This window comes from Lithobates pipiens, unplaced genomic scaffold (assembly GCF_037356315.1).
Source record: "Lithobates pipiens isolate NorthernLeopardFrog02 unplaced genomic scaffold, aLitPip1_a1.2 Scaffold_8, whole genome shotgun sequence".
Taxonomy (NCBI): Eukaryota; Metazoa; Chordata; class Amphibia; order Anura; family Ranidae; genus Lithobates; species Lithobates pipiens.
In genome coordinates this window covers 526,231,219-526,250,106 of record NW_027507903.1, presented here as the reverse complement: position 1 = coordinate 526,250,106, position 18,888 = coordinate 526,231,219, and positions in this window count along the sequence as shown.

Genomic DNA, 18,888 nt, shown 5'->3' with positions numbered 1-18,888 from the left:
CATACTCCGGAGACTTTCCGGTAGTCGTCTGATCGAACAGCAATCCGTTCGGGCAGCGGGAGACGGCAGTATTCGCTGTAGTATGGTGTGGAGGAGCGGAGCCGAACGATCAAGCGGCCATCTCACTCAGCGGCCAGGCCACGCCCCCTCAGCTTCCGATAATTTACGGGAAAAGAACGCAAAATCTTGGAAGCGTCTACCTCTAGAATGTAAAGTAATGCCGGATCAGGATGCTTGAGGACTGATGCAGATGTAAACAGGTTCTTGAGGGCTACAAAGGCTTTCTGGGCTTCGGATGACCAACGGAAATGACTACCTGGCTTTGTGAGTTCTGTGATGGGGGAGATGATAGCGGAAAATCCCTTAAAGCAGTTTGGTACCTAAAAATGAAACTTCATCTTATTAAAATCACCAGATTGAATACTTACCTAAATGAACCCTGAAAAAAAAAATTATTCTTTACTTACCTTTTATTTCAGATGTGTATGCTGACTTCCGGGTTGCCCTACCGTGGGAGTAGGCGTGGTTATCGTCCTCGCAATGGTCCCTGGGAAATTTCTAAGCTATTTCCCAAGAATCCATGGGGGGACAATGAAATTGCGAAATCTCGCCGGTCACGTGACGAGGGCGTGTCCGAATTTGCCATTTTTAAAGTGGGCAGGCAGCTGTATCTGCCATTACCACTATTGCACACTGAGCATGTGCGAGATGGAGCGGAGCATGCTGGGAGCCGAGCGTCATCGATACACAGGAAGTAAATGCCTGTGGGCTTCAGACGCCCACACTTAAAATGGAGAACGCCAGAGCACTTTTTTAAAAGTCATCCCGAGGAAAAGAATCGTCGCGCCGGGGGTCAAAAAAACGCCGGACGTGGATGCTAAGCGAAGGTAGCAGTCGCCCACCTGTAACACAGGTAAGAAAAAAAAAAAAAAGAGCGGAATCCTGCTTTAATAAACTTCCGGTAAAAGTTTGCAAAACCCACAAAACGCTGGGCGCCCTTCTTATCTGTAGGAGCAGGCCAGTCCAAAATGGCAGAAACTTTCTGAGAGTCCATCTGGATACCCTCCACAGAAATGATTAGTCCCAGGAATTGAATGCTCTGCTGCTCGAACACACATTTTTCGGGTTTGGCATATAGACCATGGCATCGCAGTCTTGTTAATACTTTCTTAACGTGTTCACGCTGCTCGGGCAGAGAAGGAGAGAAAATCAGAATATCGTCTAGGTAAACGATAACGGACAGGTCAAGGTAGTCTCTGAAAATATCGTTCACAAAGTGCTGGAATGTGGCAGGGGCATTACACAGTCCGAAGGGCATGACCAGGTACTCAAAATGTCCGAACCGGCTGCGAAAGGCAGTCTTCCTCTCCGAATGCGGACTAAGTTGTAGGCCCTGCGAAGATCCAATTTGGTAAATATTGCTGCCGTCCCTAGTCTTTGGAATATTTCAGGTACCAAGTGAAGAGGATACCGGTTCTTGATCGTGATCTTGTTGAGCTCCCGATAATCCATGCAAGGACGCAGAGAGTGGTCCTTCTTCTCTACAAAAAAGATTCCTACTCCTGCAGGGGAGGTAGAAGGCCTGATGAACCCCTTTTCTAGGTTCTCGTCAATATAAGTCCTTAGAGTCCCCAACTCCAGTTCTGTTAAGGGAAAGATTCTCCCAATGCAAAAAAAAGTTTTAAAAAAGGCAGTGATTTTAAAACTATTCGCAGCTACAATGAATTGTTGGACCGCAATACACATAAAAGTTCATTGATAAAAATGGCATGGGTATTACCCTACAGGGGAACCACAAACCAAAATTAATAAAAAAATGTGTGGGGGTCCCCCTAAATTCCATATCAGGCCCTTCAGGTCCGGTATGGATATGAAGGGGAACCCCGTGCCAAACTTTAAAAAAAAATGGCGTGGGGCACCAAAGGCTGCAGGAAAAGAGGGGGGAACGAGAGAGCGCCCCCCCCTCCTGAACCGTAGCAGGCCACCTGCCCTCAACATTGTTATAGAGGGTGCTTTGAGGTAGCCTCTCAAAGCACCTTGTCCCCATGTTGATGGGGAGAAGGGCCTCATTCCCACAACCCTCCCGATGTTGAGGGCATGTGGCCTGGTACGGTTCAGGAGGGAGGGGTGCTTCCCCCCCTCTCTTTTCCTGTGGCCTGCCAGATTTACGTTCTCGGATAAGGGTCTGGTATGGATTTTTGGGGGGACCCCACGACATTTAAAAAAAAAAATTGGTGCGGAGTTCCCCTTAAAATCCATGCCAGACCTGAAGGGTCTGGTATGGATTATGAGGGGGACCCCCCACTCCATTTTTTTTTTATTTGGTGCAAGGTTCCCCTTAATATCCATACCAGACCTGAAGGGCCTGGTATGGAATTTAGGGGGACCCCACCCTTTTTTGTTCTTTTTGGTTCAGGGTTCCCCTGTGGGGAAATCCACATGCCGTTTTTATCAATGAACTTTTATGTGTATTGCGGACTGACAATTCATTGTAGCCGCAAGTAGTTTTAAATGACTTATTTTTTTCCTTTAGAAATGTCATTTTGCTGTCAGAATGGTCTAAACACTGGAAACATGCGCCCCTTTACAGGCATACTATAGACACCCCCCAGGTATGAAATTTAAAGGAATATTACACTTTTATTGTTTCACTTTAAGCATTATTAAAATCACTGCTACTGAAAAAACGTCTGCTTTTAAAACTTTTTTTTGCATTGATACATGTCCCCTTGGGCAGGACCCAGGTCCCTAAACACTTTTTACGACAATACCATGCATATAAGCCTTTAAAATTAGCACTTTTGATTATTTATGTTCGTATCCCATAGACTTTAATGGTGTTCGCGTGTTCGAACAAATCTTTTGCCTGTTCGCATGTTCTGGGGCGAACCAAACAGGGGGGTGTTCGGCTCATCCCTACTATACAGGCACAGGACACTTTCCGCTTTGTGATATTTATTACACTGCATTGTTTTTTTATGTTTTTTTTTTTGCAATATCTATTGTACTTTATTTGTTTGCTATCTTAGTGGGAAAAAAAAAAACACTTTATTTGGTTATATTTTCATGTATCACTATCTATGTGTATGAAAAGTAATGACATAGCTCTGTGATTTAGTATGCACATGGATTTCTCTGCAGCCTGAAGTACTACCGGAAGTTAGGAACAGGTAAGCCCTGAGGCTACAGAAGAAGGATGGTTTTAACTGATGCCAAAGAGAATTTAAAGAACAACTCCACTTTCCTATGTAGAAATATAGCAAATAAAAAAAATATATATAGTATCTAAAATTGCTATACAAGCCATATTGTAATTTAACATTATTAAACATTACCTTTGCATTTCAGACTGCAGCTGCTGTATTTTTCTATAAATTCAATGCAATATTGAAACCTGGAGGCACCAGAAGCACCAGTTGCTTGTAACTAAATAGTCATTCTCATTTAGAATTAGGCTCGGTTCACACTAGTGCGATTCCAAAGTTGCACGATTTCCAGTGCGGCTTTGGAGTGTAACTTTCATGGGACTTTACACTCTCTGGCACTCAAGTTGCAAGAAAATCACATGAAAGTAATGCAGGAACCTTTTTAAAGTTGCTGTGTCTTTAAGTTTCATAGATTGTAATGGGTACCATTGAAATAAATGGGACTTGTCATGCAAATTTACTTGTCTAAAGTTGCATGACAAGTTGAACCAGTGTAAACGGAGCCTTAGTAGTGAACAAAACATGATTTAACAAAGAGCTATTCCATCGGTAGAAACAGGTAACAATCTGCTTAAACTTTTGTTAAATCCTTGCAATGTACATTAATCACCCAGAGGTGACTGTTTTATCTGGGCAAAAGTGGAGTTACAATCTTCTAGTCCGTAAGACATCCTATGGTGTCCTTGGGTTAAAGTGGTTATATCTGAATGATGCCTGCAGCCACAGACATCATTCAGATACCTTTCTTTTCAGCCGGTTATTCCCTCACATGTAAAAGTCACCCTAGCAGCTATTCAGCCGCTGGATTGCTTTTAAAGGTGGCAGGAGGGGACTTTCTGGGCTTTCATGTGCGATCAGGAGGCCGGATTATGATGTAAACAGTGCCAGTTTTTTACCAGGAAAAAAGAGATCACTATATTACCATAAGTATTGGAAAACCTAGTCTTTACACACACATGAAATTGAATAGCATCCCGGTTTTAGTCCGTAGGGTTCAATATTGGGTTGGCCCACACTTTGCAGTTATAACAGCTTCATCTTTTCTGGGAAGGCTGTCCACAAGGTTTAGAAGTGTGTCTATGGTAATGTTTGACCATTCTTCCAGAAGCACATTTGTGAGGTTAGGCACTGATGTGGATGAGAAGGCCTGGCTCGCAGTCTGTTCTATTGGGTTGAGGTCAGGACTCTGTGCAGACCAGTCAAGTTCCTCCACCCCAAACTCGCTCATCCATGTCTTTATGGACATTGCTTTGTGCACTGGCACCCAGTCATGTTGGAAAAGAAAGCAGCCATCCCCAAACTGTTCCCACAGAGTTAGGAGTATGAAAATGTCCAAAATATCTTGGTTTGCTGACGCATTAAGAGTATCCTTCACTGGAACTAAGGGGCCAAGCCCAACCCCTGAAAAAAAAAAAAAACCCACACCATAATCCATACTCCACCAAGTGATTTGCACCAGTGCATAAAGAAAGCTCTGTTATGACAAGGAGGAGCGAGTTTGGAGTGGAGGAACTTGACTGGCCTGCACAGAGTCCTGATCTCAACCCGATAGAACACCTTTGCGGTGAATTCGAGTGGACACTGCAAGCCAGGCCTTCTTGTCCACATCAGTGCCTGACCTCACAAATGCGCTTCTGGAAGCATGGTCAAACAGGTCCTAAAACTTATGGATAGCCTTCCCAAAGGAGTTGAAGCTGTTATAGCTGCAAAAGGTGGGTCAACTCAATATTGAACCCTACGGACTAAGACTGTGATGCCATTCAAGTGCATTTAAAAGGCAGGTGTCCCAAAACTTTTGGTAATATAGTGTATCTGGTTTCTCATTGGCCCCAGATGTCTCCATAAAGAGGACCTTATTCCTATTACAAGTTTTTTTTACAGTTCTTTTAGTAGGAATTAAAGTGATCAAAAAATAAATAAAATTGAAGGGACAGTGTAAAAAAAATAAAAATAAAAATGTAAAGCTCTCCTGTCCCCACGTGCTTGCACGCAGAAGCGAACACATACATAGGTTGTACATGCATATGTAAATGCCATTCAAATCACACATGCAAAGTATCGCCACAAACATTAGAGCGAGAGCAATAATGCTAAGACCTCCTCTGGAACTCTAAAATGGTAACCTGTAAAAAACATTAACGCGTAGCCTATGGAAATTTTTGAGTACCGAAGTTTGTGCCATTTCACGAGTGTGCATAGTTTTAAAGCATAACATGTTAAGTATCTATTTAATCAGCATAACATGATCTTTAACATTATATAAAAAAAACTGTGGGTAAATATTGTGTTTTGTTTTTTTAATTCGTGAAAGTGTTTGCAAACAAATTGCTGCACAAATACAATGTGACAGAACAAATTGCAACAATCGCCATTTTAGTCGCTAGAGTCTCGGCTAAAAAAAAATAATATATATATATATATATATATATATATATATATATATATATATATATATATATATATATATATATATATATATATATATATATATATATATATATATGTATATATATATATATATAAACATATAATGTTAGGGGATTCTGAGTAGTCTTCTAGCAAAACAAATATGAATTTTACATGTAGGAGAGGAATGCATTTTCCCCATATGGAAGCGGTTGAGCTCTGTGTCAAGGTGTCAAGAATCGAGCCTGTAAAGCAACAGGGGCCCAGGTCATTGAATGTTATAAAAGTCCTCAAGCTCTATTGTAACCTGACCCAAGTGAAAGCTCAAAGCCTCCCTTCCCTTAGCCCTTGTACACACGGTCGGACATCCCGACGGAAAATGTCTGATCGGACCATGTTGTCGGATAATCCGACCGTGTGTGGGCTTCATCTGACTTTTTCCGTCGGAATGTCCGACTAACAAAGTTTGAGAGCTGGATATAAAAATTTTCCGCCAGCATGATCCGATCGGACTTTGTCTGATCGTTTGTAGAGAATTCCGATCTAACAAAGTGCCACGCATGCTCAGTTCAAATTCCTAGACCAAAGCTATTGGCTACTAGCCTGAACGTAGTCCCATCTTAATTAAATAACGTCATCACATTACGAACGATCGGATTTTCCGACAAATTTGTCTGACCGTGTGTATGCAACACCAGTTTCGGACAGAATCCGTCGGACAAAATCCGACGGATTTTGTTGTCGGAATGTCTGACCGTGTGTACAAGGGCTTAGTCTTTACTTCCACTTTAAGTCCTTTTATTAACGTAACTGTAGCGGCGGCTCCTGAAGAGCATGCGCTATGCGTTTTTCAAAGTTAAAGTTATGCCTAAACTGCAGTTTGGTTTGGGTACAATTGTCTAAATTTGGACTTCAGCATCAGTCTGACTGGACTATGAGATGTTTAGCCTGGCCACAGGGGGCACTGTCTCTTCTGACAGGCATGGAACTATGGTCTGGTTATGTGCTTAAGTCACTCTCTCTCGGAGTCCACCCAGTGGGAGTGGCACTCTTGCTGTGCTTTCTGGGAGAGGGTATTTAAGATGCGGAAGTCACGTGGTTTGGGGTTCCGGTCCAGAATGATGTACGGACTTCATGGTCCTGGTCCTCCTGACCAGCCCCCAGGAAGGCAATGGCCTGGGGTGCGGATCCACCCAATCTTTATGTCTCTGGGCTGGCTAGCCCGAGGCAGGGAAACTAAAGGAGGATTCTGAGGCGGTTGGGTGTCGTCTCCGGTTTGGGAGAGAACCAGTAACTTCAAGCATTCCAGGGGAGGACTCTTCAGAAGAAGACCACGTACGGGTTGGTTTCTTAGTAAGAGCCTGGAAGGGCTGAAGTACCCAAGAGAATCCGGTCTCACGGATATCGCCAAGCTGGCTGAAAGATACAGGTATCCTACGAGTGTTCTTCAAGTTTAGTTTCCCTACGTGTTCTACAGCAACGTCTGTGGCAGAGACATTATCTTGTATGTTCTACAACAACGTCCGTGGCAGAGACTTATTCCTGAGTTAAGCACCTTGTTGGCTACTAGGCCTTGTGAGAGAAGGACTGTCCAACTTGAATGAACATCCAGTTGCGAATGGCTATTCTCTGGATGCAGTCAAAGTAAGCAAGTTCTTCAACGTTTTGACTTTGACATTAAGTGTACCTGAACTTCCTTTCCAACCCTCTGATCCCAATTTAAGAGACTGTTCATTGTCTACATTTTGCAAATAAAATCCATTCAAGTGGATCTGTTGTCTGTCAGTCTCTCGAGTTACTGGGCCATCTACCATGGGACACCCTTAGACATGAAGTGAGGAGAAAAGAAGGTAACGGTAAGCCCAAATCTAACCAGCAGCTCCTTCTGGGGTTAGTGCTACATAACCAAGGGTAAATTGTTTCCTTCACACTCCTTCAGTGTGGTTACATGATCACTATGATTTGGCTTCTCTGTGTAAGTGTGTGATTTGAATATACAGACCCACCCGCTGGCCTCCATTGCTCCCTCATTGTCAGTGCTCCCTTCTATCAGCTGTAGCAGACGTTTACTGACACATGAGCTTAGCAATCAAGTGACCACACCAAAGGAGATAAAAAAGTTATTTATACTGAGCTTTCTTACAAACAACATACAACCTGTGTTGAAACAGGGGAGGCAAGGTTTTAATTATGCCTTTACTTCCACTTAAAAGAGGGATCGGTGGAAAGTACCCTCAGCCATCTAACTCAGGAAGCTCTTGAAAAATGACCACCCAGAGCTTCTGCTAACTGAATTTCCAAAGGGTGCCAAATTGATTCATAGAGATTAAAATTGGCTGCTACCCCACAATGGATGGATTTACAGAGGGGTCACCAACAATGATCATAAAAAAAATGACAGCTCTTCTGAGAAACACAGGATCACAACACTAACATGGTCATCTGTGATCAGAGAGGATCTTCAAGCTGGTCAGGAATTGGTTTAACTGTACTCTTTTGAGGACATCTTGTCAGATAAGAAACAACACTGAATAGGCTCGTATCAGCTGTGGTCCGTGCCTATGATAGTATGAAGAATGATATTAACCAGATATTTACTCTATATGCTTATGTTTGGAAGAGAAGCTCACCTACCAGTGAATCTGGTCTTTGAAATCTCTGCCAATGGGGAATTTACTGTGTCTCACAAAAAATAATCTAAAGACCACCTATGAGAAAGTTCAGACTGCCTCTGAAATTCAAGGCCAGCAAAACAAATAAAGATATGATCTGAGAGTTATATCGCGTACACGCGACCGGATTTTCCATCAGAATAAACTCAGACGGTTTTTCTGACGGAGTTCTGATGGAGTTCCGCTGAAACGGACTTGCCTACACACGATCACACCAAAGTCTGATCATTTAGAATGCGGTGGCGTATAACACGTACAACGGGACTACATAGTTAGTAAGGTTGAATAAAGACACCAGTCCATCCAGTTCAACCTGAGTGAGTGTCTACAATTGTCCCTAACCCTGTACATTACACATTCACATCAGTCCCTACCCTCAAGGACTAGAAAAAGGAAGTTCAATAGCCAGTAGCCAATAGCTGCCCTTGCATCATTTTTGGACTGTCGGAACAGTATACAAACAAATGGTTTTTCCTGATAGGAATTGATTCCATTGGAAAGATTTACAACATGGTCTATTTCTAGGTCCATCAGAATTTTTGAAAAAAAAGTCCATTGAAGCCCACACATGATCAGAATATTCGATGAAATGATTCCGTCTGACTTTTTCTGCCGGAAAGTCTGTGTGTACACAGCATTAAAGTCCACGACTTAAACTCAGGTGGCAGGGTGCATCTAACTATATAGCAGCTTTTTAGGGAGTTTTTACCATCAAGAAACCTGCCCTGAGAAATGGCAAGTAATTATCCCTGGAGTGCATGTTGACAGGAGGTTGCTGCAAAGAAATCAACAGTACTGAAATACAACAAAAGAAAAAAAGGTGAAAAGGAGTATTTTCTTAAAAAGCTAATTGTTTGATACACAGAGACTTAGAGGCTGAATACCATTCAGTCAGTCAGCTTTAGCCTGAGATGCTTTGCATTACTACATGTACCTCTGACCTTACTATGTGCATGGTAATAAACTGTGAACTACACATTCACTGTTCCCTTTGTCTATCTCCATTACCTTAATAAACCACTAAAATCATTACATTAAACACTACATTATCGTAAATGTTTTCTTCTATATTAAAATATGCTCTACTCCTTTTGCGGTGACATTTTACTTTTTATTATGTCAAGCTGCTCAAGTGCTGAGAGCATAGGCCCTTTCTGTCTTTGGAGAGAAGCTATACACAGCATACAGGGGAAGCATGCATCCAAATATATGGTCCACAGTAGTGTGATAGAGAAGTTCCAGTAGTTGTTTATCTTTATAGTATTTAGGGTATTTAAATGCAAGATCATCTTTTTCTTTAAAGTGATTGTAAAGTCTAATTATTATACTTACCTGCTCTGTGTAGTGGTTTTGCACAGGGCAGCCCAGAGCCTCCATTTCTCGGGTCCCTCTTTGGCTCTCCTGGCCCCTAACTCCTGCCGATGGCCCCCACAGTAAGCAGCTTGCTATGGGGGCAACTGAGCTGAGCCACGGCTCCCTGTCTCCATTCAGACACAGAGCACAGGTTTGGCCTCATCCCCCTCTCTCTCTCTCCTGATTGGCTAACTGACTTTGACAGCAGCGGGAGTCAATGGCACCACTGCTGTGTCTCAGCCAATCAGGAGGGAGAGATGGATGATCCTGGATGACTAAGGCACTCATGCACATCGCAGGATAGAGATCGGGCTCAGGTAAGTATTAGGAGGGCTGAGGGGTGCTCTTGCACACAAAAGGTTTTTTATTTATCTTAATGCATAGAATGCATTAAGATAAAAAAAAAACTCTGCCTTTACAATCACTTTAAGAAAGATATTTTGCTTCTATCTTATTACACACACAAAAAACAAACAAAAAAAATAGATTTGTCAGGAGGGCACCTCCCTCTCACTTCCTGTTTTTGCTATGGGAAAGGAAGTGAAGGTAAATCCCTCCAATGGGACACAGGTGGCAAAAAAAAAAAAAAAAGACATTGAAAATATGTGTCGAAGAGTTTGCTATAAATAGATTAGCAGAGAGCTTGTTATGTCACAGCACAGCTCTGCAAGTTTCTGCCTATGAGCAGGGGGTGTGTGTGCTTTTCCTCCAATCAGCTATCACACAGTGTATGTCAAGACTTTCCTCCCACTGCTGAAAGAGGAGGTAAAAATTCTAACACAATGTGCACTTTCTAAAGAATATATAAAGCTGAAGACAGCAGATATACAGTACATGTAAAACATGTAGGGAGATTTGTTTCATCTCTGTGTATCTTCTGAGGCTGTTCAAATCACTGGGTATAGGAGAGGGTTTACATCCACTTTATTTCAAAAGGAGAAAACATTTTTTGACTATAATTCTACTACTTAGTAGTATTGAGTATAGGGCAGAGAACCCAGTAACTGATCCATGAGAGAAGAAAGAGACTGGGTAGTGGGCAGAGTGGGTTGTGAGATGGAAATTAAGCCCAGGGGGTCAGAGAGCAGGAGTGACACAGGAAGGAGAGACTGGCAGTTTCGAAATCCCTAAAAGAATTATTTCTTGTGACCTAAAATAGCGTTCTTCATTTTCCCATCTGCAGTGTGGATGGGTCCTTTGTGCAATGCCCATATCTTACTAGTGATGTGGATGCTGCTTACTGGATGCTGAAGTCATCCATCATCTAGGTTCTCACAGGATCCCTTAATCTTTTTTTTTTCTTTTTTTTTTTGATTACAAACAATGTTTATTATAGAAAAGGTCTTGGTACAAAGTATTTACAATGCAAAGAAAATACAGGTAAATACAGGTGGAGAAGCAGATTTTGAGTTCACATATACATAGGGTATATCATGAGGGATATGACAAAAAGATTTTTTTAGTAATGAACATGTTGTACGTTTACAGACATAGTGTTCAAAAGTGTCTAGGAATTACAGTTTAATAGCATATAGGAACAGTAATGGTAGAACATATCATTTCAATAGAGATAATTCCCATGGTGTCCATTTTTTCTAAATATGCATAGGAACTGGAGCCTTAACATCACGAAGGTGGGCGATAAAGAGACCTGTCAGGAGAATGGTATAAAGCATTAAGAAATCACCAGTCACCACCACCACCAGAAGAAATCATGCAGATTAAAGAATGTACTTTAGAGGTGTATTTTTTTTACTAAAGATAATTTTGCAGGTGTAGATTGTGGAAAATGTTTGGGTTTTAGGGTCATGTCACAAAAGCACAACATGTTACCACATGCAGTATATATTTAAAGCACAAAGATTCATTTATTGACTTTTTTGATATTTTTGACTCAAAGGGTAATTTCACAAAGATTATGATATACAGTAGGTTATAGCTTTCTAACTAGTTATTATCCAGAGCCATTCCCACATTTTAGTTATTAATTTAACAACATTTTTATTATTACTTAGGATACAATATTCTTTGTATTCTAAATGCAGAAAAGTAAAAAATAAAAAAAGCTTTATTTTTTTAAATTTCAGCAATGTAAAACGACTAGCAGTGCTATAGATGTAGGGCACTTTGCCATTTGTTCAGTTTATCACAATGCCAACATTAGGTTTCTGTTTGGCCTTGTTGGTTATTAAAACATGACATTTTGAGCATATTCCCCTTGTCTTTACCTTTCCTATGGAACATTTCCCTCCTTTGCAGTTTAATGCACTGAACATTGACCTTACTTGGGCAATGATGTCATCACTATCTCTGCTTCTTCCCCATAGCTAATGATAGCTTAGGGAACAGGAAAGGTAGGAAGCAACAGCAGCAAGTACAACAGGTGAACACAGCATGCAAAGTATATGTAGGTTCCTGTAAAACAGCAAAGCAGAAGATGTTTGCATTCAGGCTACCTCTTCCAATATAAGCTCTAAAGGATGCCTATGAGCAGAACCAGGAGGGAGGGGAAATTAGTCACTCTCATCTAGCTGTGTGTGCAAATCTAAGGCCGCGTACACACGGGCGGACTGTTCGTCCAACTTTGTCCGCTGAACAGTGTTTGGGCGGACAGTCCGCTCGTGTGTGGGCTTTCAGCGGACAGTTTCAGCGGACAGTTGGACGGACAAGGTTTTTCGGAAATTCCGTAAAACTGTCCGCTGAAACCTTGTTTCAGCGAACAGTCCGCTCGTGTGTAGGCTTGTTCGTCAAACAAAGTTGCGCGCATGCTCAGAAAGGATTTTCACGCCGAAAGCTATAATGCAGTGTATAGGACGTCGTATTTTTCGTCCCGTCGTACGTGCCGTTCACGTCATCGCGCACGGTTTCAGCAAACTGTTCGTCCGTCGTGTGTGGCCATGTCCGTCCATGCTAAGTTTGAGCGGACTGTTTGCCGAAACTGTTGGACGGACAAAGTTGGGCGAACAGTCCGCGCGTGTGTACGCGGCCTGACAGTTAAAGATTTCTGAAGGTAACCACGTCTTTCAGAAAATCAACATTGTTCACATTGTAAGGATAGGTAAAGGAACCAAGAGCTCCAAATGATGGCTGGGAATGTAAATATGAACTGTCCACATGCCATATTTCGTTTTTTACCTAAAAATTTTAATCTATTTCTTTTTAAATTCATATGTTGATTCCTTTTTAATAGGTTCATTCATCTCTAGCTATCAAGGATAATTTGACCATCTAATAAGGTTAGATTTATTTCAGGATTAAAGACCTATACTTGACTGTTGAGTTGCTTTTTACAGTCTTAACTATTTTAGCAATATTTAATCCTTTATCTCACCCTATATGGTGGTGATGTGGCAAGAAAAGAATGAGAAAAATAAAGGAATTTATCAGACGTATGTGCTTTTCTTAGAAATATGAGTTTCCTTCCCAAGGGTCTTTTTAATCAAAACAAACGTTAAGTTTTATAGCTGTTTTGGTATATTAAAAGATCATTAGCTGAGCAAGCTCCAAGTTGTTAACTACCTTAACCCATTTGGGCCTGGGAGTCATTGGTATGCAATGCGTACCTCAGTGTCTGTGCAATAGACAGGGGGTTAAGCCGTGCCCATTTAGGTATCATCGAGCATTAAAAAAATGCACCCAGCATGGATGCTGTATCCCCTGAGTTTCCTGCCGATGTATTACTTTTAAATTAGCAAGGGGAAATTCTCCTTGTGGTAGCTGGACAGAAAACAGCTGTGCTCATTAAAAGAGGAGAAACGGCTAAGTGGTTATATAATTAACGCCATGTAATTAACAGAGAATTTTAATAGTACGGTACTGTAGTTTTTGCAGCAAAGCTTTACTTCCTGCTGCAATGAATGCTAATCACAGTACTGTTCAATGACTGCAAACTGCAGTAGACTTGCTTGTTTCTCTATCACGGGTACTGCAATGCTAAAATTTAACAGCATTGTAACCAGGTTTAGTCTAAGGGCATTTGGCATTGAAGAAAGAGACATTGCTGACCTCATTATGAAAAATACTATTTGCCTGGCTCTCTGTGCCTTCAATGTTTTTTAAGTTAATTGCATGAACCTACTATACAGCAATAAAACTTAAATTAATTCAGAATCTGCATACTTGTCCTGGGACAGATGGTGTTAAGGATCAATATGGTATCCAGGTCACTAACTTTTTTTAAACTTTCTTAACCACTGGTTTCTGTTAGGCCAAAAAGTTAACATCATGGTCGTTTTGTCACTAAAAATGTTCTATGAAGAACGAATGGAATTTGCAGTCCTCAAATCTTTTACACTATACATAAATACTTGTGCAGGCTGATATTTCAATTCCTGGGGAATAACGCTGCCTATGTTCATTTGATGCTTTAAATGCAATAAAGTTTGTATAGGTGATTTTTGTTCCTCACTCAAATCAATGGAAATACAAAAAAAACAAACAAGCTTTAAGCAATATAGCCCCCTGACTCCCAAAGGTTAGTGGGACCCATAGAGAGACAAAGTGGGCTAGTATTTCACATCAGGATGTAGTCCTCAGATATAGTGGAGCAATGTGTACAGACGGACCATAGTCACATTTAATGCAAAATTAAAGGAGTTTATTGAAAAAGAGAACAAAAGTCCTTACAATATTCAAAGATAGAGAGCCCTGAAGCCAACCTGGCATTCTGTGACTATAGCTCCTGGCTGCAAAACACTTAGAAGTTCAGTACCCAGGGGAGAAGACACCATACATCAGTGAGTTTCAAGCTCCCAATCCAAGCTTCTTTGGTTCCTCAAAATATATCCAGGTTAAATAAGCTAGGCCTCAAACCCAGTCCTTTGCCCAGCCACATTGTCACACTTAGGCAGCAGGCCTAAGATGATTCAACAGCTGCCACACATCTCTACCTTAAACAGAAATCCCAGGGGAAAACTGCCTTTCCAAGTTCACTCCCAGAATATTTCTACCCTATCCCTGCATGTACCACTGGCAATAAACCTCCTAGCAGTTGGCAAGGGTGAGAAATATCCATAGCTCTCATTAGTACAGCTCTCATACTATTGCTAGATGCATCAGGCTGCAGGGTGAAACTAGAAATAACCAGAGCCAAGTAGAAACCTAAGAAAGCTGAACTATCAAATCAGCTAGGCTGACTGCAGTTCAGCACTACTAATTTTAAATAGACATGCCTGCTAAGGACAGGGAGGCTACAGTAGCTTGATGCAGTTTAGACAGGGATCAAATGCAGGTAAGATGGAGCTGTTAAGAAAATCAACTGGAACTCAGATACTCCTCAAACTGATTTTACATTAACCTGAAAATAATGCTCATTTACACAAGCCCTATAGCTGGTTGAGGCCAAGTAAAGCAGCACTCTAGTGATTTGCATTGACTGCAATACCCACCTTGAGACTGCATTCCTCCATCAGACAGCATTTCTCTTCCAGGTTGAACGAAGTCCAGTGCCATGCAACCCACGTTTTGTGAGCTCAAGCTGTTTTAAACTGGAGTTCTACTTTAAAATTCGAACTGCTGTGTTAATTCTCATTCCCAGTATAAAAGAAAAGAAAAAACAATTAAGGGTGTCTAACCCAAGAGACACTGAAATAAGGCTGTTATGATTACATTGCCTAGAATAAGGCATTACCTTTTTGTTGTCTTTGTCCACATTGGAGACATTAGAGTCTAAACTACTGGAATAAATTGTTGGCGTTAGAGTATCCAAAGGATAAGAGACTTTGTAGTCTATCATTATCCCTTTTGTAGCACTAGACTAAGTTGTCAACATACAATGCATTAATGTACCGCATTTAGGCCTTTCTTACCGTACACAAATGCCCAAGATTACAAATCAGAACGTGATGTCTGATGGCTTTGCATCTCCACTAAGTTCATTCCTAATAACACTCTTGACCCAGCCACTGCTTTTATTTTAAATGAGCTGGAGGAAGCTAAAAATAACTTGATTAAGGCCTGTGTATAGCTGTAAATCCAATGTTTTGAACAATGAAGCTGTGGGATTAAGCAAGCAGTTTATAATATATTCCCCGTCACTACACCTTCAGTCCTTTATTAAAATGTTTGGCAGCTCAGAGACTTGACGTGTATTAGCCATTCACTGAGCACAATTTCCTGCAGCCTCGGATCGTCCTGAGCTGATGCAGATGTCAAACTCGGGGATTGATTTTCTGTTTATGCATTTTTTGTTCACTTGTTGAAAGATAATTCAGGTCGGCCAAGAGGTACAGGAAAACACTGACACAAATATAAGAAGGCTTAAGCTTTAGAGGAGATGTCAGCTTTTAAACAGAACATAATGATGCCAGTTCTGATAGAAAAAGGGCACATGTGACTCTTGAATATGTGAAGTGCTGGCAGATCTATGAAGCAGCCTTTCTGGGGAGGCAGTGTTCAGTCATGCAGTATGGTGTACCAATATTATTCAAATTTAACTCTAGTTCATGATTACTGGTCAACTATAATGCACTGAAATTATGGGAATACTATCTTAAGGTAAAGACATCCCTTGGAGAAAAAACTCTGATGCTCAAAGCGGTACAATATTTTGCATGGAAATTTGGCGTTTTATATTGTAGGCCTGTAATTCGGCCTACAATTATTAATTCCTATAATAAAGCATAACACACTTAAATCTGTCCAAACAAAAGTCTAGAAGACATCCCAGGTATGATAAAGTTTGAAACACAAAATCATAAAATATAATATAATAAATAACTATAAATAATTATAACAAATAATAATACAATAATAATAAAGATTCAATAATGTAATCAAATCAAAAACATTGAAATTTGTTCAGTTGTAGAATTGTTGCTGTCATTACTTTTAGTGTTTGATGACGAATTTCCCCACAAATCACTATTGCTCAATTCTGCAAGTGATTCTGATTTATTATCTCTGTTTTCTACCTGGTTTGCAACTGCTTTTGATGTAAAGGGACGCTTTTTGGTTGCTATGGACAATCTCCAGTTTCCAGGCAGAAAGAACAGTATTTATCATTTAAAACCACATGCAGGACACTGGATAACCTACTAGGGACCAAGGGGAGGTGAAATAATGTGATACAGTCCACTGTAATCTGACAGATTACATTACTGTATGTGTAATGTGTTTTTCACTTTTTAGATTTTTGCCATGAAACGTTGAGAATCCACATCTGGAAGAACATGTTATGACTACAGTCTATCTTTTACTGTCTACATTGTAAAGGATTTGCGTGATTATTTTTTGTGATATGGTGTCTGATAAGGGTTGTACAGGTCTTGAAGTAGTAATGCTCTTTTTATATTATTCTTTTACTATGTTCACACAATAAATGTTTATATATTGTAATGTTGGGGTGATTAAGCACAATTGGTAGATGCACGTTTTAGTCTACATCAGGCAGGCGTTTTATGGTTAAGGGCCTGGTAGCCCACGTTTATTATAAGAAAACAAAAATATTTAGTTCATCCAGTAATCCCACGCAGGGGTTTAAATTCATTCAGCACACAAATGAACATACCAAGCCACCTGGCTCTCAATTGTCAACAGTTCCTCTGCTTGCTCCCAACAGATTTGTCAACTCTTTCCAGCCCCCTGGACTCACCGACTTCCTTAGTCTTCCTGACTCTCAAGGTTGTCAGCCTTTCCCAGTCCCTTACACGGACTACAGTCTCCCACAGGGCAAACCACTCTTCAGCCAGCAGCAAGCTGCTCACACTTCCCCCATCCTACACCAACAGCCCTTCATTTATATGGCTTATATGCAGCTGGGCACACACCCTGCTCGTTAACATCAAGACCCAGACACAGGGCTGGAGATATGCAAACTCTGTGTCTGCGTCTCGTTTTCCTCCAATTTCATAGGGACAGAGCCTTGCTCTGTCACATATATTGTTTCGATCCGGAGGGAGGAACACCAGCACCCATCATGATGGTTGGGACACCTCTGTGCTGGCTGTCAGCCACGTAGGCCCAACCTTTTTTCCGGGTGCGCTTCCAGGAACATTCCCCCCCGGATCTTAACAGGTTCCTATATTTTCCTATACTCAGCCTTCCTCTTCTTTTGGGGTCCCTGGGCTTATTCACTTTTCTTGGGGGAACTCTGCCTTCCTTGAGCCCTCCTTTCAACTTACAAATACCCATTTTACCCTTCACCATCTGTATTTCAGGTTCAAAACAGTTTCTCTTGTTACCCACTGCAACCAAATCATTGTTTACAGAACGAACTCTTAACAGATCACAGCTTTCCAATTCAGTGTTTGTTAGAAGAAGACCCGAGGAGGGACTACATCCGACGGGACCATAGCACAGCTCCACCTCACCCGTTGTCCAACACTCCATGGGTACTTGTTCTAACAACCTACTCTGACCCAAGCATAACCCATTTTTTCCATGTGAACACATTACATTGTTATGGCAACCAATATTAACACTTTCTTCCATAGTGTCTCCGGGCACCTTAACTTGTACCTCTGGGCGAGTGACAGAAAGCATCTCTGCTACTGCTGAGTCCATTCTGGGCCCTTCCTTCTCATGAGGCCTAGCGGGTAAGGCAGTATCTGCGCCCTCTACTGACCACTGCTCCGCCGCACCTCGGACCACACCAGCAGAGATGTTTCTAGTCACCGCATCAGACGGAGAGACCTCTGATATCTCAAGCAGTTCTCTCGCGTGCCTTCCATACCAATCAATAACTAGAAGTATGCTCACAGAGAATCTGGAGATCCTGTGCCAAATGGGTAACCATTGGTCCCACCAATTCCACTGTTGGTCAAGGTTTCCCAGCACTGCCTGTACCACTTGGCTCCACCCATTGGTGCTACGCAGCACCACCTGGTTCAACTGCGGTGGAGATACCCAAGTATACAGTAAGTTCATCTTTACCAACTCTAGCATTTCTAGTAAAGTTTCTGTCATCTCTAAACATCCCATGTCTAAACACCAGAACTTTCTAGGGTCTTCTACCCTGTCCAAGACATGGAGGGGCTCAGCGACTGCAGGTTGAGAGGGTGAGACATTTGAAGAGACCTCATCCTCCTTGGAGGTACTCATCATCACAGACTGTTTCTCCCCTGGAGAGCTGTCAGACACCTGTCTCACACTTATCCCTTCTGCACCAGTGTTGGTGAGCCTCTGCAGGTCATTACAAGTCACACTATCACTTTGATACTCAATATCATTTAGCTGTGGAGCTGTGGACAACACATCTGCGATGCCAGTGCCCTGAACTGTTTCTTCAGAGGGGAGGGCAGCAACCTTTGCAG